The 20040-nt window shown below is 42.0% G+C and overlaps 92 pseudogenes; all 92 read right to left on the bottom strand.

Annotated features, from left to right (window-relative positions):
• Positions 1 to 203: 203 nt before the first annotated feature.
• Positions 204 to 322, bottom strand: LOC142734079 (5S ribosomal RNA; annotated as a pseudogene).
• A 67-nt stretch (positions 323 to 389) lies between these two features.
• On the bottom strand, positions 390 to 508 carry LOC142734213 (5S ribosomal RNA; annotated as a pseudogene).
• Positions 509 to 558: 50 nt separating this feature from the next.
• Positions 559 to 677, bottom strand: LOC142733739 (5S ribosomal RNA; annotated as a pseudogene).
• Positions 678 to 743: 66 nt separating this feature from the next.
• Positions 744 to 862, bottom strand: LOC142733770 (5S ribosomal RNA; annotated as a pseudogene).
• Positions 863 to 929: 67 nt separating this feature from the next.
• LOC142733892 (5S ribosomal RNA) lies at positions 930 to 1048 on the bottom strand (annotated as a pseudogene).
• A 67-nt stretch (positions 1049 to 1115) lies between these two features.
• On the bottom strand, positions 1116 to 1234 carry LOC142733816 (5S ribosomal RNA; annotated as a pseudogene).
• Positions 1235 to 1301: 67 nt separating this feature from the next.
• LOC142734119 (5S ribosomal RNA) lies at positions 1302 to 1420 on the bottom strand (annotated as a pseudogene).
• Positions 1421 to 1487: 67 nt separating this feature from the next.
• Positions 1488 to 1606, bottom strand: LOC142733827 (5S ribosomal RNA; annotated as a pseudogene).
• A 67-nt stretch (positions 1607 to 1673) lies between these two features.
• LOC142734078 (5S ribosomal RNA) lies at positions 1674 to 1792 on the bottom strand (annotated as a pseudogene).
• A 66-nt stretch (positions 1793 to 1858) lies between these two features.
• On the bottom strand, positions 1859 to 1977 carry LOC142734096 (5S ribosomal RNA; annotated as a pseudogene).
• Positions 1978 to 2044: 67 nt separating this feature from the next.
• LOC142733975 (5S ribosomal RNA) lies at positions 2045 to 2163 on the bottom strand (annotated as a pseudogene).
• Positions 2164 to 2230: 67 nt separating this feature from the next.
• On the bottom strand, positions 2231 to 2349 carry LOC142733684 (5S ribosomal RNA; annotated as a pseudogene).
• A 67-nt stretch (positions 2350 to 2416) lies between these two features.
• LOC142733705 (5S ribosomal RNA) lies at positions 2417 to 2535 on the bottom strand (annotated as a pseudogene).
• Positions 2536 to 2601: 66 nt separating this feature from the next.
• On the bottom strand, positions 2602 to 2720 carry LOC142733661 (5S ribosomal RNA; annotated as a pseudogene).
• Positions 2721 to 2787: 67 nt separating this feature from the next.
• LOC142734156 (5S ribosomal RNA) lies at positions 2788 to 2906 on the bottom strand (annotated as a pseudogene).
• A 67-nt stretch (positions 2907 to 2973) lies between these two features.
• LOC142733709 (5S ribosomal RNA) lies at positions 2974 to 3092 on the bottom strand (annotated as a pseudogene).
• Positions 3093 to 3159: 67 nt separating this feature from the next.
• On the bottom strand, positions 3160 to 3278 carry LOC142733913 (5S ribosomal RNA; annotated as a pseudogene).
• Positions 3279 to 3345: 67 nt separating this feature from the next.
• Positions 3346 to 3464, bottom strand: LOC142733881 (5S ribosomal RNA; annotated as a pseudogene).
• A 67-nt stretch (positions 3465 to 3531) lies between these two features.
• On the bottom strand, positions 3532 to 3650 carry LOC142733671 (5S ribosomal RNA; annotated as a pseudogene).
• Positions 3651 to 3717: 67 nt separating this feature from the next.
• On the bottom strand, positions 3718 to 3836 carry LOC142733807 (5S ribosomal RNA; annotated as a pseudogene).
• Positions 3837 to 3903: 67 nt separating this feature from the next.
• LOC142733802 (5S ribosomal RNA) lies at positions 3904 to 4022 on the bottom strand (annotated as a pseudogene).
• A 67-nt stretch (positions 4023 to 4089) lies between these two features.
• LOC142733972 (5S ribosomal RNA) lies at positions 4090 to 4208 on the bottom strand (annotated as a pseudogene).
• A 67-nt stretch (positions 4209 to 4275) lies between these two features.
• LOC142733801 (5S ribosomal RNA) lies at positions 4276 to 4394 on the bottom strand (annotated as a pseudogene).
• Positions 4395 to 4646: 252 nt separating this feature from the next.
• Positions 4647 to 4765, bottom strand: LOC142734040 (5S ribosomal RNA; annotated as a pseudogene).
• Positions 4766 to 4832: 67 nt separating this feature from the next.
• Positions 4833 to 4951, bottom strand: LOC142733916 (5S ribosomal RNA; annotated as a pseudogene).
• Positions 4952 to 5018: 67 nt separating this feature from the next.
• On the bottom strand, positions 5019 to 5137 carry LOC142733635 (5S ribosomal RNA; annotated as a pseudogene).
• A 67-nt stretch (positions 5138 to 5204) lies between these two features.
• Positions 5205 to 5323, bottom strand: LOC142734060 (5S ribosomal RNA; annotated as a pseudogene).
• Positions 5324 to 5584: 261 nt separating this feature from the next.
• Positions 5585 to 5703, bottom strand: LOC142733769 (5S ribosomal RNA; annotated as a pseudogene).
• Positions 5704 to 5770: 67 nt separating this feature from the next.
• On the bottom strand, positions 5771 to 5889 carry LOC142733628 (5S ribosomal RNA; annotated as a pseudogene).
• A 67-nt stretch (positions 5890 to 5956) lies between these two features.
• LOC142734168 (5S ribosomal RNA) lies at positions 5957 to 6075 on the bottom strand (annotated as a pseudogene).
• Positions 6076 to 6340: 265 nt separating this feature from the next.
• Positions 6341 to 6459, bottom strand: LOC142733976 (5S ribosomal RNA; annotated as a pseudogene).
• Positions 6460 to 6526: 67 nt separating this feature from the next.
• On the bottom strand, positions 6527 to 6645 carry LOC142734233 (5S ribosomal RNA; annotated as a pseudogene).
• Positions 6646 to 6712: 67 nt separating this feature from the next.
• On the bottom strand, positions 6713 to 6831 carry LOC142733765 (5S ribosomal RNA; annotated as a pseudogene).
• A 67-nt stretch (positions 6832 to 6898) lies between these two features.
• LOC142734160 (5S ribosomal RNA) lies at positions 6899 to 7017 on the bottom strand (annotated as a pseudogene).
• Positions 7018 to 7084: 67 nt separating this feature from the next.
• On the bottom strand, positions 7085 to 7203 carry LOC142733887 (5S ribosomal RNA; annotated as a pseudogene).
• Positions 7204 to 7270: 67 nt separating this feature from the next.
• LOC142733625 (5S ribosomal RNA) lies at positions 7271 to 7389 on the bottom strand (annotated as a pseudogene).
• A 253-nt stretch (positions 7390 to 7642) lies between these two features.
• On the bottom strand, positions 7643 to 7761 carry LOC142734042 (5S ribosomal RNA; annotated as a pseudogene).
• A 67-nt stretch (positions 7762 to 7828) lies between these two features.
• Positions 7829 to 7947, bottom strand: LOC142733915 (5S ribosomal RNA; annotated as a pseudogene).
• A 253-nt stretch (positions 7948 to 8200) lies between these two features.
• Positions 8201 to 8319, bottom strand: LOC142733707 (5S ribosomal RNA; annotated as a pseudogene).
• A 67-nt stretch (positions 8320 to 8386) lies between these two features.
• Positions 8387 to 8505, bottom strand: LOC142733679 (5S ribosomal RNA; annotated as a pseudogene).
• A 67-nt stretch (positions 8506 to 8572) lies between these two features.
• LOC142734162 (5S ribosomal RNA) lies at positions 8573 to 8691 on the bottom strand (annotated as a pseudogene).
• A 67-nt stretch (positions 8692 to 8758) lies between these two features.
• Positions 8759 to 8877, bottom strand: LOC142733646 (5S ribosomal RNA; annotated as a pseudogene).
• Positions 8878 to 8944: 67 nt separating this feature from the next.
• LOC142733842 (5S ribosomal RNA) lies at positions 8945 to 9063 on the bottom strand (annotated as a pseudogene).
• Positions 9064 to 9130: 67 nt separating this feature from the next.
• Positions 9131 to 9249, bottom strand: LOC142733615 (5S ribosomal RNA; annotated as a pseudogene).
• A 439-nt stretch (positions 9250 to 9688) lies between these two features.
• On the bottom strand, positions 9689 to 9807 carry LOC142733764 (5S ribosomal RNA; annotated as a pseudogene).
• A 67-nt stretch (positions 9808 to 9874) lies between these two features.
• Positions 9875 to 9993, bottom strand: LOC142733633 (5S ribosomal RNA; annotated as a pseudogene).
• Positions 9994 to 10060: 67 nt separating this feature from the next.
• Positions 10061 to 10179, bottom strand: LOC142734081 (5S ribosomal RNA; annotated as a pseudogene).
• A 67-nt stretch (positions 10180 to 10246) lies between these two features.
• On the bottom strand, positions 10247 to 10365 carry LOC142733788 (5S ribosomal RNA; annotated as a pseudogene).
• A 67-nt stretch (positions 10366 to 10432) lies between these two features.
• Positions 10433 to 10551, bottom strand: LOC142733620 (5S ribosomal RNA; annotated as a pseudogene).
• A 67-nt stretch (positions 10552 to 10618) lies between these two features.
• LOC142734076 (5S ribosomal RNA) lies at positions 10619 to 10737 on the bottom strand (annotated as a pseudogene).
• Positions 10738 to 10804: 67 nt separating this feature from the next.
• On the bottom strand, positions 10805 to 10923 carry LOC142733984 (5S ribosomal RNA; annotated as a pseudogene).
• A 67-nt stretch (positions 10924 to 10990) lies between these two features.
• Positions 10991 to 11109, bottom strand: LOC142733917 (5S ribosomal RNA; annotated as a pseudogene).
• Positions 11110 to 11589: 480 nt separating this feature from the next.
• LOC142733638 (5S ribosomal RNA) lies at positions 11590 to 11708 on the bottom strand (annotated as a pseudogene).
• A 67-nt stretch (positions 11709 to 11775) lies between these two features.
• On the bottom strand, positions 11776 to 11894 carry LOC142734191 (5S ribosomal RNA; annotated as a pseudogene).
• A 67-nt stretch (positions 11895 to 11961) lies between these two features.
• On the bottom strand, positions 11962 to 12080 carry LOC142733914 (5S ribosomal RNA; annotated as a pseudogene).
• A 67-nt stretch (positions 12081 to 12147) lies between these two features.
• Positions 12148 to 12266, bottom strand: LOC142733884 (5S ribosomal RNA; annotated as a pseudogene).
• A 67-nt stretch (positions 12267 to 12333) lies between these two features.
• Positions 12334 to 12452, bottom strand: LOC142733629 (5S ribosomal RNA; annotated as a pseudogene).
• Positions 12453 to 12519: 67 nt separating this feature from the next.
• On the bottom strand, positions 12520 to 12638 carry LOC142733875 (5S ribosomal RNA; annotated as a pseudogene).
• A 67-nt stretch (positions 12639 to 12705) lies between these two features.
• LOC142733626 (5S ribosomal RNA) lies at positions 12706 to 12824 on the bottom strand (annotated as a pseudogene).
• Positions 12825 to 13077: 253 nt separating this feature from the next.
• LOC142734230 (5S ribosomal RNA) lies at positions 13078 to 13196 on the bottom strand (annotated as a pseudogene).
• Positions 13197 to 13263: 67 nt separating this feature from the next.
• LOC142733826 (5S ribosomal RNA) lies at positions 13264 to 13382 on the bottom strand (annotated as a pseudogene).
• Positions 13383 to 13449: 67 nt separating this feature from the next.
• Positions 13450 to 13568, bottom strand: LOC142733893 (5S ribosomal RNA; annotated as a pseudogene).
• Positions 13569 to 13821: 253 nt separating this feature from the next.
• Positions 13822 to 13940, bottom strand: LOC142733636 (5S ribosomal RNA; annotated as a pseudogene).
• Positions 13941 to 14193: 253 nt separating this feature from the next.
• Positions 14194 to 14312, bottom strand: LOC142733939 (5S ribosomal RNA; annotated as a pseudogene).
• A 67-nt stretch (positions 14313 to 14379) lies between these two features.
• Positions 14380 to 14498, bottom strand: LOC142733971 (5S ribosomal RNA; annotated as a pseudogene).
• A 67-nt stretch (positions 14499 to 14565) lies between these two features.
• On the bottom strand, positions 14566 to 14684 carry LOC142733715 (5S ribosomal RNA; annotated as a pseudogene).
• A 67-nt stretch (positions 14685 to 14751) lies between these two features.
• On the bottom strand, positions 14752 to 14870 carry LOC142733799 (5S ribosomal RNA; annotated as a pseudogene).
• A 67-nt stretch (positions 14871 to 14937) lies between these two features.
• Positions 14938 to 15056, bottom strand: LOC142733874 (5S ribosomal RNA; annotated as a pseudogene).
• A 253-nt stretch (positions 15057 to 15309) lies between these two features.
• On the bottom strand, positions 15310 to 15428 carry LOC142733757 (5S ribosomal RNA; annotated as a pseudogene).
• Positions 15429 to 15495: 67 nt separating this feature from the next.
• LOC142734175 (5S ribosomal RNA) lies at positions 15496 to 15614 on the bottom strand (annotated as a pseudogene).
• Positions 15615 to 15681: 67 nt separating this feature from the next.
• Positions 15682 to 15800, bottom strand: LOC142733825 (5S ribosomal RNA; annotated as a pseudogene).
• A 253-nt stretch (positions 15801 to 16053) lies between these two features.
• LOC142733699 (5S ribosomal RNA) lies at positions 16054 to 16172 on the bottom strand (annotated as a pseudogene).
• A 67-nt stretch (positions 16173 to 16239) lies between these two features.
• Positions 16240 to 16358, bottom strand: LOC142734089 (5S ribosomal RNA; annotated as a pseudogene).
• Positions 16359 to 16425: 67 nt separating this feature from the next.
• On the bottom strand, positions 16426 to 16544 carry LOC142734226 (5S ribosomal RNA; annotated as a pseudogene).
• A 67-nt stretch (positions 16545 to 16611) lies between these two features.
• Positions 16612 to 16730, bottom strand: LOC142733738 (5S ribosomal RNA; annotated as a pseudogene).
• A 67-nt stretch (positions 16731 to 16797) lies between these two features.
• Positions 16798 to 16916, bottom strand: LOC142733978 (5S ribosomal RNA; annotated as a pseudogene).
• Positions 16917 to 16983: 67 nt separating this feature from the next.
• Positions 16984 to 17102, bottom strand: LOC142734003 (5S ribosomal RNA; annotated as a pseudogene).
• A 67-nt stretch (positions 17103 to 17169) lies between these two features.
• Positions 17170 to 17288, bottom strand: LOC142733953 (5S ribosomal RNA; annotated as a pseudogene).
• A 67-nt stretch (positions 17289 to 17355) lies between these two features.
• Positions 17356 to 17474, bottom strand: LOC142733873 (5S ribosomal RNA; annotated as a pseudogene).
• A 67-nt stretch (positions 17475 to 17541) lies between these two features.
• LOC142734002 (5S ribosomal RNA) lies at positions 17542 to 17660 on the bottom strand (annotated as a pseudogene).
• Positions 17661 to 17727: 67 nt separating this feature from the next.
• Positions 17728 to 17846, bottom strand: LOC142734013 (5S ribosomal RNA; annotated as a pseudogene).
• A 67-nt stretch (positions 17847 to 17913) lies between these two features.
• Positions 17914 to 18032, bottom strand: LOC142734189 (5S ribosomal RNA; annotated as a pseudogene).
• Positions 18033 to 18099: 67 nt separating this feature from the next.
• Positions 18100 to 18218, bottom strand: LOC142734133 (5S ribosomal RNA; annotated as a pseudogene).
• A 67-nt stretch (positions 18219 to 18285) lies between these two features.
• Positions 18286 to 18404, bottom strand: LOC142733973 (5S ribosomal RNA; annotated as a pseudogene).
• Positions 18405 to 18471: 67 nt separating this feature from the next.
• Positions 18472 to 18590, bottom strand: LOC142733906 (5S ribosomal RNA; annotated as a pseudogene).
• Positions 18591 to 18657: 67 nt separating this feature from the next.
• LOC142734046 (5S ribosomal RNA) lies at positions 18658 to 18776 on the bottom strand (annotated as a pseudogene).
• Positions 18777 to 18843: 67 nt separating this feature from the next.
• On the bottom strand, positions 18844 to 18962 carry LOC142733982 (5S ribosomal RNA; annotated as a pseudogene).
• Positions 18963 to 19029: 67 nt separating this feature from the next.
• On the bottom strand, positions 19030 to 19148 carry LOC142733847 (5S ribosomal RNA; annotated as a pseudogene).
• Positions 19149 to 19215: 67 nt separating this feature from the next.
• Positions 19216 to 19334, bottom strand: LOC142734214 (5S ribosomal RNA; annotated as a pseudogene).
• A 67-nt stretch (positions 19335 to 19401) lies between these two features.
• Positions 19402 to 19520, bottom strand: LOC142734182 (5S ribosomal RNA; annotated as a pseudogene).
• A 67-nt stretch (positions 19521 to 19587) lies between these two features.
• LOC142734200 (5S ribosomal RNA) lies at positions 19588 to 19706 on the bottom strand (annotated as a pseudogene).
• A 67-nt stretch (positions 19707 to 19773) lies between these two features.
• Positions 19774 to 19892, bottom strand: LOC142734202 (5S ribosomal RNA; annotated as a pseudogene).
• Between the last annotated feature and the right edge of the window lie 148 nt (positions 19893 to 20040).

Below are 20040 nucleotides of genomic sequence, written 5' to 3'. Positions count from 1 at the left end.
TAAACGACATAATAAAAAGCAAACCGCACCACGGATTCCCAGACAGTCTCCCACACTGGTACTAGCGAGGCCTTAAGCTGTGTAATTTCTGCGATCCGACGAAAACAGGCACATTCAGCTTAGAAAGGCCATTGACATTAAAAGCCTTAATCCATAGTCCTATTTAATCTATTGTGAAACAAAATCTAAACAACATAATAAAAAGTCAACCGCACCACGGATTCCCAGACAGTCTCCCACACTCGTACAAGCGAGGCCTTAAGCTGTGTAACTTCTGCGATCTGACGAGAGCAGGGACATTCAGCTTAGAATGGCCATTGACAGTAAATGCTTTAATCCATAGTCCTTTTTAATCGATTGTGAAACAAAATCTAAACGACATAATAAAAATTCAACTGCACCACGTATTCCCAGACAGTCTCCCACACTGGTACTAGCAAGGCATTAAGCTGTGTAACTTCTGCGTTCTGACGAGAGCAGGCACATTCAGCTTAGAATGGCCATTGACGGTAAATGCTTTAATCCATAGTCCTATTTAATCTAAACGACATAATAAAAAGTCAACCGCACCACGGATTCCCAGACAGTCTCCCACACTGGTACTAGCGAGGCCTTAAGCTGTGTAACTTCTGCGATCTGACGAGAGCAGGGACATTCAGCTTAGAATGGCCATTGACATTAAAGCCTTAATCCATAGTCCTATTTAATCTACTGTGAAACAAAATCTAAACAACATAATAAAAAGTCAACCACACCACGGATTCCCAGACAGTCTCCCACACTGGTACTAGCGAGGCCTTAAGCTGTGTAACTTCTGCGATCTGACGAGAGCAGGCACATTCAGCTTAGAATGGCCATTGACATTAAATGCTTTAATCCATAGTCATTTTTAATCGATTGTGAAACAAAATCTAAACGACATAATAAAAAGTCAACCGCACCACGGATTCCCAGACAGTCTCCCACACTGGTACTAGCGAGGCCTTAAACTGTGTAATTTCTGCGTTTTGACGAGAGCAGGCACATTCAGTTTAGAATGGCCATTGACTTTAAATGCTTTAATCCATAGTCCTATTTAATCTATTGTGAAACAAAATCTAAACAACATAATAAAAAGTCAAGTGCACCACGGATTCCCAGACAGTCTCCCACACTGGTACTAGCGAGGCCTTAAGCTGTGTAACTTCTGCGTTCTGACGAGAGCAGGCACATTCAGCTTAGAATGGCCATTGACGTTAAATGCTTTAATCCATAGTCCTATTTAATCTATTGTGAAACAAAATCTAAACGACATAATAAAAAGTCAACCGCACCACGGATTCCCAGACAGTCTCCCACACTGGTACTAGCGAGGCGTTAAGCTGTGTAACTTCTGCGATCTAACGAGAGCAGGCACATTCAGCTTAGAATGGCCATTGACATTAAATGCTTTAATCCATAGTCCTTTTTAATCGATTGTGAAACAAAATCTAAACGACATAATAAAAAGTAAACCGCACCACGGATTCCCAGACAGTCTCCCACACTGGTACTAGCGAGGCCTTAAGCTGTGTAACTTCTGCGATCTGACGAGAGCAGGCACATTCAGCTTAGAATGGCCATTGACATTAAAAGCCTTAATCCATAGTCCTATTTAATCTATTGTGAAACAAAATCTAAACAACATAATAAAAAGTCAACCGCACCACGGATTCCCAGACAGTCTCCCACACTCGTACAAGCGAGGCCTTAAGCTGTGTAACTTCTGCGATCTGACGAGAGCAGGGACATTCAGCTTAGAATGGCCATTGACATTAAATGCTTTAATCCATAGTCCTTTTTAATCGATTGTGAAACAAAATCTAAACGACATAATAAAATTCAACTGCACCACGTATTCCCAGACAGTCTCCCACACTGGTACTAGCGAGGCATTAAGCTGTGTAACTTCTGCGTTCTGACGAGAGCAGGCACATTCAGCTTAGAATGGCCATTGATGTTAAATGTTTTAATCCATAGTCCTATTTAATCTATTGTGAAACAAAATCTAAACGACATAATAAAAAGTCAACCGCACCACGGATTCCCAGACAGTCTCCCACACTGGTACTAGCGAGGCCTTAAACTGTGTAACTTCTGCAATCTGACGAGAGCAGGCACATTCAGCTTAGAATGGCCATTGACGTTAAATGCTTTAATCCATAGTCCTATTTAATCTATTGTGAAACAAAATCTAAACGACATAATAAAAAGTCAACCGCACCACGGATTCCCAGACAGTCTCCCACACTGGTACTAGCGAGGCGTTAAGCTGTGTAACTTCTGCGATCTAACGAGAGCAGGCACATTCCGCTTAGAATGGCCATTGACATTAAATGCTTTAATCCATAGTCCTTTTTAATCGATTGTGAAACAAAATCTAAACGACATAATAAAAAGTCAACCGCACCACGAATTCCCAGACAGTCTCCCACACTGGTACTAGCGAGGCCTTAAGCTGTGTAACTTCTGCGATCTGACGAGAGCAGGGACATTCAGCTTAGAATGGCCATTGACATTAAAGCCTTAATCCATAGTCCTATTTAATCTACTGTGAAACAAAATCTAAATAACATAATAAAAAGTCAACCACACCACGGATTCCCAGACAGTCTCCCACACTTGTACTAGCGAGGCCTTAAGCTGTGTAACTTCTGCGATCTGACGAGAGTAGGCACATTCAGCTTAGAATGGCCATTGACATTAAATGCTTTAATCCATAGTCCTATTTAATCTATTGTGAAACAAAATCTAAACGACATAATAAAAAGTCAGCCGCACCACGGATTCCCAGACAGTCTCCCACACTGGTACTAGCGAGGCCTTAAGCTGTGTAACTTCTGTGATCTGACGAGAGCAGGCACATTCAGCTTAGAATGGCCATTGACATTAAATGCTTTAATCCATAGTCCTTTTTAATCGATTGTGAAACAAAATCTAAACGACATAATAAAAAGGCAACCGCACCACGGATTCCCAGACAGTCTCCCACACTGGTACTAGCGAGGCCTTAAGCTGTGTAATTTCTGCGTTCTGACGAGAGCAGGCACATTCAGCTTAGAATGGCCATTGACGTTAAATGCTTTAATCCATAGTCCTATTTAATCTATTGTGAAACAAAATCTAAACGACATAATAAAAAGTCAACCACACCACGGATTCCCAGACAGTCTCCCACACTGGTACTAGCGAGGCCTTAAACTGTGTAACTTCTGCGATCTGACGAGAGCAGGCACATTCAGCTTAGAATGGCCATTGACATTAAATGCTTTAATCCATAGTCCTTTTTAATCGATTGTGAAACAAAATCTAAACGACATAATAAAAAGTCAACCGCACCACGGATTCCCAGACAGTCTCCCACACTGGTACTAGTGAGGCCTTAAGCTGTGTAACTTCTGCGATCTGACGAGAGCAGGCACATTCAGCTTAGAATGGCCATTGGCATTAAATGCTTTAATCCATAGTCCTTTTTAATCGATTGTGAAACAAAATCTAAACGACATAATAAAAAGGCAAGCGCACCACGGATTCCCAGACAGTCTCCCACACTGGTACTAGCGAGGCATTAAGCTGTGTAACTTCTGCGTTCTGACGAGAGCAGGCACATTCAGCTTAGAATGGCCATTGACGTTAAATGCTTTAATCCATAGTCCTATTTAATCTGTTGTGAAACAAAATCTAAACGACATAATAAAAAGTCAAGCGCACCACGGATTCCCAGACAGTCTCCCACACTGGTACTAGCGAGGCCTTAAGCTGTGTAACTTCTGCGTTCTGACGAGAGCAGGCACATTCAGCTTAGAATGGCCATTGACGTTAAATGCTTTAATCCATAGTCCTTTTTAATCGATTGTGAAACAAAATCGAAACAACATAATAAAAAGTCAACCGCACCACGGATTCCCAGACAGTCTCCCACACTGGTACTAGCGAGGCCTTAGGCTGTGTAACTTCTGCGATCTGACGAGAGCAGGGGCATTCAGCTTAGAATGGCCATTGACATTAAATGCTTTAATCCATAGTCCTTTTTAATCGATTGTGAAACAAAATCTAAACGACATAATAAAAAGGCAAGCGCACCACGGATTCCCAGACAGTCTCCCACACTGGTACTAGCGAGGCCTTAAGCTGTGTAACTTCTGCGTTCTGACGAGAGCAGGCACATTCAGCTTAGAATGGCCATTGACGTTAAATGCTTTAATCCATAGTCCTTTTTAATCGATTGTGAAACAAAATCGAAACAACATAATAAAAAGTCAACCGCACCACGGATTCCCAGACAGTCTCCCACACTGGTACTAGCGAGGCCTTAGGCTGTGTAACTTCTGCGATCTGACGAGAGCAGGGGCATTCAGCTTAGAATGGCCATTGACATTAAATGCTTTAATCCATAGTCCTTTTTAATCGATTGTGAAACAAAATCTAAACGACATAATAAAAATTCAACGCACCACGGATTCCCAGACAGTCTCCCACACTGGTACTAGCGAGGCCTTAAGCTGTGTAACTTCTGCGATCTAACGAGAGCAGGCACACTCAGCTTAGAATGACCATTGACATTAAAAGCCTTAATCCATAGTCCTATTTAATCTATTGTGAAACAAAATCTAAACAACATAATAAAAAGTCAACCGCACCACGGATTCCCAGACAGTCTCCCACACTCGTACTAGCAAGGCCTTAAGCTGTGTAACTTCTGCGATCTGACGAGAGCAGGGACATTCAGCTTAGAATGGCCATTGACATTAAATTCTTTAAACCATAGTCCTTTTTAATCAATTGTGAAACAAAATCTAAACGACATAATAAAAAGTCAACTGCACCACGTATTCCCAGACAGTCTCCCACACTGGTACTAGCGAGGGCTTAAGCTGTGTAACTTCTGCGATCTGACGAGAGCAGGCACATTCAGCTTAGAATGGCCATTGACGTTAAATGCTTTAATCCATAGTCCTATTTAATCTATTGTGAAACAAAATCTAAACGACATAATAAAAAGGCAACCGCACCACGGATTCCCAGACAGTCTCCCACACTCATACTAGCGAGGCCTTAAGCTGTGTAACTTCTGCGATCTAACGAGAGCAGGCACATTCAGCTTAGAATGGCCATTGACATTAAATGCTTTAATCCATAGTCCTTTTTAATCGATTGTGAAACAAAATCTAAACGACATAATAAAAATTCAACCGCACCACGTATTCCCAGACAGTCTCCCACACTGGTACTAGCGAGGCCTTAAGCTGTGTAACTTCTGCGATCTGACGAGAGCAGGAACATTTAGCTTAGAATGGCCATTGACATTAAAAGCCTTAATCCATAGTCCTATTTAATCTATTGTGAAACAAAATCTAAACAACATAATAAAAAGTCAACCGCACCACGGATTCCCAGACAGTCTCCCACACTCGTACAATCGTACAATCGAGGCCTTAAGCTGTGTAACTTCTGCGATCTGACGAGAGCAGTGACATTCAGCTTAGAATGGCCATTGACATTAAATGCTTTAATCCATAGTCCTTTTTAATCGATTGTGAAACAAAATCTAAACGACATAATAAAAAGTCAACCACACCACGGATTCCCAGACAGTCTCCCACACTGGTACTAGCGAGGCCTTAAGCTGTGTAACTTCTGCGATCTGACGAGAGCAGGCACATTCAGCTTAGAATGGCCATTGACGTTAAATGCTTTAATCCATAGTCCTATTTAATCTATTATGAAACAAAATCTAAATGACATAATAAAAATTCAACCGCACCACGGGTTCCCAGATATTCTCCCACACTGGTACTAGCGAGGCCTTAAGCTGTGTAACTTCTGCGATCTGACGAGAGCAGGCACATTCAGCTTAGAATGGCCATTGACATTAACTGCTTTAATCCATAGTCCTATTTAATCTATTGTGAAACAAAATATAAACGACATAATAAAAATTCAACCGCACCACGGATTCCCAGACAGTCTCCCACACTGGTACTAGCGAGGCCTTAAGCTGTGTAACTTCTGCAATCTAACGAGAGCAGGCACATTCAGCTTAGAATGGCCATTGACATTAAAAACTTTAATCCATAGTCCTTTTTAATCGATTGTGAAACAAAATCTAAACGACATAATAAAAAGTCAACCGCACCACGGATTCCGAGACAGTCTCCCAGACAGTCTCCCACACTGGTACTAGCGAGGCCTTAAACTGTGTAACTTCTGCAATCTGACGAGAGCAGGCACATTCAGCTTAGAATGGCCATTGACGTTAAATGCTTTAATCCATAGTCCTATTTAATCTATTGTGAAACAAAATCTAAACGACATAATAAAAAGTCAACCGCACCACGGATTCCCAGACAGTCTCCCACACTGGTACTAGCGAGGCCTTAAGCTGTGTAACTTCTGCGATCTGACAAGAGCAGGCACATTCAGCTTAGAATGGCCATCGACATTAAAAGCCTTAATCCATAGTCCTATTTAATCTATTGTGAAACAAAATCTAAACAACATAATAAAAGGTCAACCGCACCACGGATTCCCAGACAGTTTCCCACACTCGTACTAGCGAGGCCTTAAGTTGTGTAACTTCTGCGATCTGACGAGAGCAGGGACATTCAGCTTAGAATGGCCATTGACATTAAATGCTTTAATCCATAGTCCTTTTTAATCGATTGTGAAACAAAATCTAAACGACATAATAAAAATTCAACCGCACCACGGATTCCCAGACAGTCTCCCACACTGGTACTAGCGAGGCCTTAAGCTGTGTAATTTCTGCGTTCTGACGAGAGCAGGCACATTCAGCTTAGAATGGCCATTGACGTTAAATGCTTTAATCCATAGTCCTATTTAATCTATTGTGAAACAAAATCTAAACGACATAATAAAAAGTCAACCGCACCACGGATTCCCAGACAGTCTCCCACACTGTTACTAGCGAGGCCTTAAGCTGTGTAACTTCTGCGATCTGACGAGAGCAGGCACATTCAGCTTAGAACGGCCATTGACATTAAATGCTTTAATCCATAGTCCTTTTTAATCGATTGTGAAACAAAATCTAAACGACATAATAAAAAGGCAACCGCACCACGGATTCCCAGACAGTCTCCCACACTGGTACTAGCGAGGCCTTAAGCTGTGTAACTTCTGCGATCTGACGAGAGCAGGGACATTCAGCTTAGAATGGCCATTGACATTAAATGCTTTAATCCATAGTCCTTTTTAATCGATTGTGAAACAAAATCTAAACGACATAATAAAAAGTCAACCGCACCACGGATTCCCAGCCAGTCTCCCACACTGGTACTAGCGAGGCCTTAAGCTGAGTAACTTCTGCGATCTGACGAGCGCAGGCAGATTCAGCTTAGAATGGCCATTGACGTTAAATGCTTTAATCCATAGTCCTATTTAATCTATTGTGAAACAAAATCTAAACGACACAATAAAAATTCAGCCGCACCACGGATTCCCAGACAGTCTCCCACACTGGTACTAGCGAGGCCTTAAGCTGTGTAACTTCTGTGATTTGACGAGCTCAGGCACATTCAGCTTAGAATGGCCATTGACGTTAAATGCTTTAATCCATAGTCCTATTTAATCTATTGTGAAACAAAATCTAAACGACATAATAAAAAGTCAACCGCACCACGGATTCCCAGACAGTCTCCCACACTGGTACTAGCGAGGCGTTAAGCTGTATAACTTCTGCGATCTAACGAGAGCAGGCACATTCAGCTTAAAATGGCCATTGACATTAAATGCTTTAATCCATAGTCCTTTTTAATCGATTGTGAAACAAAATCTAAACGACATAATAAAAAGTCAACCGCACCACGGATTCCCAGACAGTCTCCCACACTGGTACTAGCGAGGCCTTAAGCTGTGTAACTTCTGCGATCTGACAAGAGCAGGCACATTCAGCTTAGAATGGCCATTGACATTAAAAGCCTTAATCCATAGTCCTATTTAATCTATTGTGAAACAAAATCTAAACAACATAATAAAAAGGCAGCCGCACCACGGATTCCCAGACAGTCTCCCACACTCGTACTAGCGAGGCCTTAAGTTGTGTAACTTCTGCGATCTGACGAGAGCAGGGACATTCAGCTTAGAATGGCCATTGACATTAAATGCTTTAATCCATAGTCCTTTTTAATCGATTGTGAAACAAAATCTAAACGACATAATAAAAAGTCAACGGCACCACGGATTCCCAGACAGTCTCCCACACTGGTACTAGCGAGGCCTTAAGCTGTGTAACTTCTGCGATCTGACGAGAGCAGGGACATTCACCTTAGAATGGCCATTGACATTAAATGCTTTAATCCATAGTCCTTTTTAATCGATTGTGAAACAAAATCTAAACGACATAATAAAAATTCAACCGCACCACGGATTCCCAGACAGTCTCCCACACTGGTACTAGCGAGGCCTTAAGCTGTGTAACTTCTGCGATCTGCCGAAAGCAGGCACATTCAGCTTAGAATGGCCATTGACGTTAAATGCTTTAATCCATAGTCCTATTTAATCTATTGTGAAACAAAATCTAAATGACATAATAAAAAGTCAACCGCACCACGGATTCCCAGACAGTCTCCCACACTGGTACTAGCGAGGCGTTAAGCTGTGTAATTTCTGCGTTCTGACGAGAGCAGGCACATTCAGTTTAGAATGGCCATTGACTTTAAATGCTTTAATCCATAGTCCTATTTAATCTATTGTGAAACAAAATCTAAACGACATAATAAAAAGTCAACCGCACCACGGATTCCCAGACAGTCTCCCACACTGGTACTAGCGAGGCCTTAAGCTGTGTAACTTCTGCGATCTGACGAGAGCAGGCACATTCAGCTTAGAATGGCCATTGACATTAAATTCTTTAATCCATAGTCCTTTTTAATCGATTGTGAAACAAAATCTAAACGACATAATAAAAAGACAACCGCACCACGGATTCCCAGACAGTCTCCCACACTGGTACTAGCGAGGCCTTAAGCTGTGTAACTTCTGCGATCTGACGAGAGCAGGGACATTCAGCTTAGAATGGCCATTGACATTAAATGCTTTAATCCATAGTCCTTTTTAATCGATTGTGAAACAAAATCTAAACGACATAATGAAAAGTCAACCGCACCACGGATTCCCAGACAGTCTCCCACACTGGTACTAGCGAGGCCTTAAGCTGTGTAACTTCTGCGATCTGACGAGCGCAGGCACATTCAGCTTAGAATGGGCATTGACGTTAAATGCTTTAATCCATAGTCCTATTTAATCTATTGTGAAACAAAATCTAAACGACATAATGAAAATTCAACCGCACCACGGATTCCCAGACAGTCTCCCACACTGGTACTAGCGAGGCCTTAAGCTGTGTAACTTCTGTGATCTGACGAGCGGAGGCACATTCAGCTTAGAATGGCCATTGACGTTAAATGCTTTAATCCATAGTCCTATTTAATCTATTGTGAAACAAAATCTAAACGACATAATAAAAAGTCAACCGCACCACGGATTCCCAGACATTCTCCCACACTGGTACTAGCGAGGCGTTAAGCTATGTAACTTCTGCGATCTAACGAGAGCAGGCACATTCAGCTTAGAATGGCCATTGACAATAAATGCTTTAATCCATAGTCCTTTTTAATCGATTGTGAAACAAAATCTAAACGACATAATAAAAATTCAACCGCACCACGGATTCCCAGACAGTCTCCCACACTGGTACTAGCGAGGCCTTAAGCTGTGTAATTTCTGCGTTCTGACGAGAGCAGGCACATTCAGCTTAGAATGGCCATTGACGTTAAATGCTTTAATCCATAGTCCTATTTAATCTATTGTGAAACAAAATCTAAACGACATAATAAAAAGTCAACCGCACCACGGATTCCCAGACAGTCTCCCACACTGGTACTAGCGAGGCCTTAAGCTGTGTAACTTCTGCGATCTGACGAGAGCAGGCACATTCAGCTTAGAATGGCCATTGACATTAAATGCTTTAATCCATAGTCCTTTTTAATCGATTGTGAAACAAAATCTAAACGACATAATAAAAAGTCAACCACACCACGGATTCCCAGACAGTCTCCCACAGTGGTACTAGCGAGGCCTTAAGCTGTGTAACTTCTGCGATCTGACGAGAGCAGGCACATTCTGCTTAGAATGGCCATTGACATTAAATGCTTTAATCCATAGTCCTTTTTAATCGATTGTGAAACAAAATCTAAACGACATAATAAAAAGTCAACCGCACCACGGATTCCCAGACAGTCTCCCAGACTGGTACTAGCGAGGCCTTAAGCTGTGTAACTTCTGCGATCTGACGAGAGCAGGGACATTCAGCTTAGAATGGCCATTGACATTAAATGCTTTAATCCATAGCCCTTTTTAATCGATTGTGAAACAAAATCTAAACGACATAATAAAAAGTCAACCGCACCACGGATTCCCAGACAGTCTCCCACACTGGTACTAGCGAGGCCTTAAGCTGTGTAACTTCTGCGATCTGACGAGAGCAGGCACATTCAGCTTAGAATGGCCATTGACATTAAAAGCCTTAATCCATAGTCCTATTTAATCTATTGTGAAACAAAATCTAAACAACATAATAAAAAGTCAACCGCACCACGGATTCCCAGACAGTCTCCCACACTCGTACTAGCGAGGCCTTAAGTTGTGTAACTTCTGCGATCTGACGAGAGCAGGCACATTCAGCTTAGAATGGCCATTGACATTAAATGCTTTAATCCATAGTCCTTTTTAATCGATTGTGAAACAAAATCTAAACGACATAATAAAAATTCAACCGCACCACGGATTCCCAGACAGTCTCCCACACTGGTACGAGCGAGGCCTTAAGCTGTGTAACTTCTGCGTTCTGACGAGAGCAGGCACATTCAGCTTAGAATGGCCATTGACGTTAAATGCTTTAATCCATAGTCCTATTTAATCTATTGTGAAACAAAATCTAAACGACATAATAAAAAGTCAACCGCACCACGGATTCCCAGACAGTCTCCCACACTGGTACTAGCGAGGCCTTAAGCTGTGTAACTTCTGCGATCTGACGAAAGCAGGGACATTCAGCTTAGAATGGCCATTGACACTGAGGGTATGTTCACACGTAGTCAACCAAAACGTCTGAAAATCCAGAGCTGTTTTCAAGGGAAAACAGACCCTGCTTTTCAGACGTTTTTTACCAACTCGCATTTTTACCAACTCATTTTTTTACCAACTCGTTTTTGGAGCTGTTTTCATTGGAGTCTATGAGAAAACAGCTCCAAAAACGTCTGAAAGAAGTGTCCTGCACTTCTTTTGACGAGGCTGTATTTTTACGAGTCGTCGTTTGACAGCTGTCAAACGACGACGCGTAAATAACAGGTCGTCTGCACAGTACGTCGGCAAACCCATTCAAATGAATGGGCAGATGTTTGCCGACGTATTGTAGCCATATTTTCAGACGTAAAACGAGGCATAATACGCCTCGTATACGTCTGAAATTTGGCCGTGTGAACATACCCTAAATGCTTTAATCCATAGTCCTTTTAATCGATTGTGAAACAAAATCTAAACGACATGATAAAAAGTCAACCGCACCACGGATTCCCAGACAGTCTCCCACACTGGTACTAGCGAGGCGTTAAGCTATGTAACTTCTGCGATCTAACGAGAGCAGGCACATTCAGCTTAGAATGGCCATTGACATTAAATGCTTTAATCCATAGTCCTTTTTAATCGATTGTGAAACAAAATCTAAACGACATAATAAGAAGTCAACCGCACCACGGATTCACAGACAGTCACCCACACTGGTACTAGCGAGGCCTTAAGATGTGTAACTTCTGCGATCTGACGAGAGCAGGCACACTCAGCTTAGAATGGCCATTGACATTGAAAGCCTTAATCCATAGTCCTATTTAATCTATTGTGAAACAAAATCTAAACAACATAATAAAAAGTCAAGCGCACCACGGATTCCCAGACAGTCTCCCACACTGGTACTAGCGAGGCCTTAAGCTGTGTAACTTCTGCGATCTGACGAGAGCAGGCACATTCAGCTTAGAATGGCCATTGACATTAAATGCTTTAATCCATAGTCCTTTTTAATCAATTGTGAAACAAAATCTAAACGACATAATAAAAAGTCAACCGCACCACGGATTCCCAGACAGTCTCCCATACTGGTACTAGTGAGGCCTTAAGCTGTGTAACTTCTGCGATCTGACGAGAGCAGGGACATTCAGCTTAGAATGGCAATTGCCATTAAATGCTTTAATCCATAGTCCTTTTTAATCGATTGTGAAACAAAATCGAAACAACATAATAAAAACTCAACCGCACCACGGATTCTCAGACAGTCTCCCACACTGGTACTAGCGAGGCCTTAGGCTGTGTAACTTCTGCGATCTGACGAGAGCAGGGGCATTCAGCTTAGAATGGCCATTGACATTAAATGCTTTAATCCATAGTCCTTTTTAATCGATTGTGAAACAAAATCTAAACGACATAATAAAAATTCAACCGCACCACGGATTCCCAGACAGTCTCCCACACTGGTACTAGCGAGGCCTTAAGCTGTGTAACTTCTGCGATCTGACGAGAGCAGGCACATTCAGCTTAGAATGGCCATTGACGGTAAATGCTTTAATCCATAGTCCTATTTAATCTATTGTGAAACAAAATCTAAACGACATAATAAAAAGTCAACCGCACCACGGATTCCCAGACAGTCTCCCACACTGGTACTAGCGAGGCGTTAAGCTATGTAATTTCTGCGATCTAACGAGAGCAGGCACATTCAGCTTAGAATGGCCATTGACATTAAATGCTTTAATCCATAGTCCTTTTTAATCGATTGTGAAACAAAATCTAAACGACATAATAAGAAGTCAACCGCACCACGGATTCACAGACAGTCTCCCACACTGGTACTAGCGAGGCCTTAAGCTGTGTATCTTATGCGATCTGACGAGAGCAGGCACACTCAGCTTAGAATGGCCATTGACATTAAAAGCCTTAATCCATAGTCCTATTTAATCTATTGTGAAACAAAATCTAAACAACATAATAAAAAGTCAACCGCACCACGGATTCCCAGACAGTCTCCCACACTAGTACTAGCGAGGCGTTAAGCTGTGTAACTTCTGCGACCTAACGAGAGCAGGCACATTCAGCTTAGAATGGCCATTGACATTAAATGCTTTAATCCATAGTCCTTTTTAATCGATTGTGAAACAAAATCTAAACGACATAATAAAAAGTAAACCGCACCACGGATTCCCAGACAGTCTCCCACACTGGTACTAGCGAGGCCTTAAGCTGTGTAACTTCTGCGATCTGACGAGAGCAGGCACATTCAGCTTAGAATGGCCATTGACGTTAAATGCTTTAATCCATAGTCCTATTTAATCTATTGTGAAACAAAATCTAAACGACATAATAAAAAGTCAACCGCATCACGGATTCCCAGACAGTCTCCCACACTGGTACTAGCGAGGCCTTAAGCTGTGTAACTTCTGCGTTCTGACGAGAGCAGGCACATTCAGCTTAGAATGGCCATTGACACTAAATGCTTTAATCCATAGTCCTATTTAATCTATTGTGAAACAAAATCTAAACGACATGATAAATAGTCAACAGCACCACGGATTCCCAGACAGTCTCCCACACTGTTACTAGCGAGGCCTTAGGCTATGTAACTTCTGCGATCTGACTAGAGCAGGGACATTCAGCTTAGAATGGCCATTGACTTTAAGTGCTTTAATCCATAGTCCTTTTTAATCGATTGTGAAACAAAATCTAAACGACATAATAAAAATTCAACCACACCACGGATTCCCAGACAGTCTCCCACACTGGTACTAGCGAGGCCTTACGCTGTGTAACTTCTGCGATCTGACGAGAGCAGGCACATTCAGCTTAGAATGGCCATTGACGTTAAATGCTTTAATCCATAGTCCTATTTAATCTATTGTGAAACAAAATATAAACGACATAATAAGAAGTCAACCGCATCACGGATTCCCAGACAGTCTCCCACACTGGTACTAGCGAGGCGTTAAGCTATGTAACTTCTGCGATCTAACGAGAGCAGGCACATTCAGCTTAGAATGGCCATTGACATTAAATGCTTGAATCCATAGTCCTTTTTAATCGATTGTGAAACAAAATCTAAACGACATAATAAGAAGTCAACCGCACCACGGATTCACAGACAGTCACCCACACTGGTACTAGCGAGGCCTTAAGCTGTGTAACTTCTGCGATCTGACGAGAGCAGGCACACTCAGCTTAGAATGGCCATTGACATTGAAAGCCTTAATCCATAGTCCTATTTAATCTATTGTGAAACAAAATCTAAACAACATAATAAAAAGGCAAGCGCACCACGGATTCCCAGACAGTCTCCCACACTGGTACTAGCGAGGCCTTAAGCTGTGTAACTTCTGCGTTCTGACGAGAGCAGGCACATTCAGCTTAGAATGGCCATTGACGTTAAATACTTTAATCCATAGTCCTATTTAATCTATTGTGAAACAAAATCTAAACGACATAATAAAAAGTCAACCGCACCACGGATTCCCAGACAGTCTCCCACACTGGTACTAGTGAGGCCTTAAGCTGTGTAACTTCTGCGATCTGACGAGAGCAGGGACATTCAGCTTAGAATGGCAATTGACATCAAATGCTTTAATCCATAGTCCTTTTTAATCGATTGTGAAACAAAATCGAAACAACATAATATAAAGTCAACCGCACCACGGATTCCCAGACAGTCTCCCACACTGGTACTAGCGAGGCCTTAGGCTGTGTAACTTCTGCGATCTGACGAGAGCAGGGGCATTCAGCTTAGAATGGCCATTGACATTAAATGCTTTAATCCATAGTCCTTTTTAATCGATTGTGAAACAAAATCTAAACGACATAATAAAAATTCAACCGCACCACGGATTCCCAGACAGTCTCCCACACTGGTACTAGCGAGGCCTTAAGCTGTGTAACTTCTGCGATCTGACGAGAGCAGGCACATTCAGCTTAGAATGGCCATTGACGGTAAATGCTTTAATCCATAGTCCTATTTAATCTATTGTGAAACAAAATCTAAACGACATAATAAAAAGTCAACCGCACCACGGATTCCCAGACAGTCTCCCACACTGGTACTAGCGAGGCGTTAAGCTATGTAATTTCTGCGATCTAACAAGAGCAGGCACACTCAGCTTAGAATGGCCATTGACATTAAAAGCCTTAATCCATAGTCCTATTTAATCTATTGTGAAACAAAATCTAAACAACATAATAAAAAGTCAACCGCACCACGGATTCCCAGACAGTCTCCCACACTGGTACTAGCGAGGCCTTAAGCTGTGTAACTTCTGCAATCTGACGAGAGCAGGTACATTCAGCTTAGAATGGCCATTGACGTTAAATGCTTTAATTCATAGTCCTATTTAATCTATTGTGAAACAAAATCTAAACGACATAATAAAAAGTCAACCGCACCACGGATTCCCAGACAGTCTCCCACACTGGTACTAGCGAGGCGTTAAGCTGTGTAACTTCTGCGATCTAACGAGAGCAGGCACATACAGCTTAGAATGGCCATTGACATTAAATGCTTTAATCCATAGTCCTTTTTAATCGATTGTGAAACAAAATCTAAACGACATAATAAAAAGTAAACCGCACCACGGATTCCCAGACAGTCTCCCACACTGGTACTAGCGAGGCCTTAAGCTGTGTAACTTCTGCGATCTGACGAGAGCAGGCACATTCAGCTTAGAATGGCCATTGACATTAAATGCTTTAATCCATAGTCCTATTTAATCTATTGTGAAACAAAATCTAAACGACATAATAAAAAGTCAACCGCATCACGGATTCCCAGACAGTCTCCCACACTGGTACTAGCGAGGCGTTAAGCTATGTAACTTCTGCGATCTAACGAGAGCAGGGACATTCAGCTTAGAATGGCCATTGACATTAAATGCTTTAATCCATAGTCCTTTTTAATCGATTGTGAAACAAAATCGAAACAACATAATCAAAAGTCAACTGCACCACGGATTCCCAGACAGTCTCCCACACTGGTACTAGCGAGGCCTTAAGCTGTGTAACTTCTGCGATCTGACGAGAGCAGGCACATTCAGCTTAGAATGGCCATTGACGTAAAATGCTTTAATCCATAGTCCTATTTAATCTATTGTGAAACAAAATCTAAACGACATAATAAAAAGTCAACCGCACCACGGATTCCCAGACAGTCTCCCACACTGGTACTATCGAGGCGTTAAGCTGTGTAACTTCTGCGATCTAACGAGAGCAGGCACATCCAGCTTAGAATGGCCATTGACATTAAAGGCTTTAATCCATAGTCCTTTTTAATCGATTGTGAAACAAAATCTAAACGACATAATAAAAAGTCAACCGCACCACGGATTCCCAGACAGTCTCCCACACTGGTACTAGCGAGGCCTTAAGCTGTGTAACTTCTGCGATCTGACGAGAGCAGGCACATTCAGCTTAGAATGGCCATTGACATTAAAAGCCTTAATCCATAGTCCTATTTAATCTATTGTGAAACAAAATCTAAACAACATAATAAAAAGTCAACCGCACCACGGATTCCCAGACAGTCTCCCACACTGGTACTAGCGAGGCCTTAAGCTGTGTAACTTCTGCGATCTGACGAGAGCAGGGACATTCAGCTTAGAATGGCCATTGACATTAAATGCTTTAATCCATAGTCCTTTTTAATCGATTGTGAAACAAAATCTAAACGACATAATAAAAATTCAACCGCACCACGGATTCCCAGACAGTCTCCCACACTGGTACTAGCGAGGCCTTAAGCTGTGTAACTTCTGCGATCCGACGAGAGCAGGCACATTCAGCTTAGAATGGCCATTGACGTTAAATGCTTTAATCCATAGTCCTATTTAATCTATTGTGAAACAAAATCTAAACGACATAATAAAAAGTCAACTGCACCACGGATTCCCAGACAGTCTCCCACACTGGTACTAGCGAGGCGTTAAGCTGCGTAACTTCTGCGATCTAACGAGAGCAGGCACATTCAGCTTAGAATGGCCATTGACATTCAATGCTTTAATCCATAGTCCTTTTTAATCGATTGTGAAACAAAATCTAAACGACATAATAAAAAGTCAACCGCACCACGGATTCCCAGACAGTCTCCCACACTGGTACTAGCGAGGCCTTAAGCTGTGTAACTTCTGCGATCTGACGAGAGCAGGGACATTCATCTTAGAATGGCCATTGACATTAAATGCTTTAATCCATAGTCCTTTTTAATCGATTGTGAAACAAAATCTAAACGACATAATAAAAATTCAACCGCACCACGGATTCCCAGACAGTCTCCCACACTGGTACTAGCGAGGCCTTAAGCTGTGTAACTTCTGCGATCTGACGAGAGCAGGCACATTCAGCTTAGAATGGCCATTGACGTTAAATGCTTTAATCCATAGTCCTATTTAATCTATTGTGAAACAAAATCTAAACGACATAATAAAAAGTCAACTGCACCACGGATTCCCAGACAGTCTCCCACACTGGTACTAGCGAGGCGTTAAGCTGCGTAACTTCTGCGATCTAACGAGAGCAGGCACATTCAGCTTAGAATGGCCATTGACATTCAATGCTTTAATCCATAGTCCTTTTTAATCTATTGTGAAACAAAATCTAAACAACATAATAAAAAGTCAACCGTACCACGGATTCACAGACAGTCTCCCACACTGGTACTAGCGAGGCCTTAAGCTGTGTAACTTCTGCGATCTGACGAGAGCAGGCACATTCAGCTTAGAATGGCCATTGACATTAAATCCTTTAATCCATAGTCCTTTTTAATCGATTGTGAAACAAAATCTAAACGACATAATAAAAAGTCAACCGCACCACGGATTCCCAGACAGTCTCCCACACTGGTACTAGCGAGGCCTTAAGCTGTGTAACTTCTGCGATCTGACGACAGCAGGGACATTCAGCTTAGAATGGCCATTGACATTAAATGCTTTAATCCATAGTCCTTTTTAATCGATTGTGAAACAAAATCTAAACGACATAATAAACAGTCAACCGCACCACGGATTCCCAGACAGTCTCCCACACTGGTACTAGCGAGGCGTTAAGCTGTGTAACTTCTGCGATCTAACGAGAGCAGGCACATCCAGCTTAGAATGGCCATTGACATTAAATGTTTTAATCCATAGTCCTTTTTAATCGATTGTGAAACAAAATCTAAACGACATAATAAAAAGTCAACCGCACCACGGATTCCCAGACAGTCTCCCACACTGGTACTAGCGAGGCCTTAAGCTGTGTAACTTCTGCGATCTGACGAGAGCAGGCACATACAGCTTAGAATGCCCATTGACATTAAATGCTTTAATCCATAGTCCTTTTTAATCGATTGTGAAACAAAATCTAAACGACATAATAAAAAGTCAACCGCACCACGGATTCCCAGACAGTCTCCCACACTGGTACTAGCGAGGCCTTAAGATGTGTAACTTCTGCGATCTGACGAGAGCAGGCACATTCAGCTTAGAATGGCCATTGACGTTAAATGCTTTAATCCATAGTCCTATTTAATCTATTGTGAAACAAAATCTAAACGACATAATAAAAAGTCAACAACACCCCGGATTCCCAGACAGTCTCCCACACTGGTACTAGCGAGGCGTTAAGCTGTGTAACTTCTGCGATCTAACGAGAGCAGGCACATTCAGCTTAGAATGGCCATTGACATTAAATGCTTTAATCCATAGTCCTTTTTAATCGATTGTGAAACAAAATCTAAACGACATAATGAAAAGTCAACCGCACCACGGATTCCCAGACAGTCTCCCACACTGGTACTAACGAGGCCTTAAGCTGTGTAACTTCAGCGATCTGACGAGAGCAGGCACATTCAGCTTAGAATGGCCATTGCCATTAAGAGCCTTAATCCATAGTCCTATTTAATCTATTGTGAAACAAAATCTAAACAACATAATAAAAAGTCAACCGCACCACGGATTCACAGACAGTCTCCCACACTGGTACTAGCGAGGCCTTAAGCTGTGTAACTTCTGCGATCTGACGAGAGCAGGCACATTCAGCTTAGAATGGCCATTGACATTAAATGCTTTAATCCATAGTCCTTTTTAATCGATTGTGAAACAAAATCTAAACGACATAATAAAAAGTCAACCGCACCACGGATTCCCAGACAGTCTCCCACACTGGTACTAGCGAGGCCTTAAGCTGTGTAACTTCTGCGATCTGACGAGAGCAGGCACATTCAGCTTAGAATGGCCATTGACATTAAATGTTTTAATCCATAGTCCTTTTTAATCGATTGTGAAACAAAATCTAAACGACATAATAAAAAGGCAACCGCACCACGGATTCCCAGACAGTCTCCCACACTGGTACTAGCGAGGCCTTAAGCTGTGTATCTTCTGCGATCTGACGAGAGCAGGCACATTCAGCTTAGAATGGCCATTGATGTTAAATGCTTTAATCCATAGTCCTATTTAATCTATTGTGAAACAAAATCTAAACAACATAATAAAAAGTCAAACGCACCACGGATTCCCAGACAGTCTCCCACACTGGTACTAGCGAGGCATTAAGCTGTGTAACTTCTGCGATCTGACGAGAGCAGGGACTTTCAGCTTAGAATGGCCATTGACATTAAATGCTTTAATCCATAGTCCTTTTTAATCGATTGTGAAACAAAATCTAAACGACATAATAAAAAGTCAACCGCACCACGGATTCCCAGACAGTCTCCCACACTGGTACTAGCGAGGCCTTAAGCTGTGTAACTTCTGCGATCTGACGAGAGCAGGCACATTCAGCTTAGAATGGCCATTGACGACAAATGCTTTAATCCATAGTCCTATTTAATCTATTGTGAAACAAAATCTAAACGACATAATAAAAAGTCAACCGCACCACGGATTCCCAGACAGTCTCCCACACTGGTACTAGCGAGGCGTTAAGCTGTGTAACTTCTGCAATCTG

This window comes from Rhinoderma darwinii, unplaced genomic scaffold, assembly GCF_050947455.1.
Source record: "Rhinoderma darwinii isolate aRhiDar2 unplaced genomic scaffold, aRhiDar2.hap1 Scaffold_967, whole genome shotgun sequence".
Taxonomy (NCBI): domain Eukaryota; kingdom Metazoa; phylum Chordata; class Amphibia; order Anura; family Rhinodermatidae; genus Rhinoderma; species Rhinoderma darwinii.
This window is presented reverse-complemented; position numbering and strand designations above follow the sequence as displayed.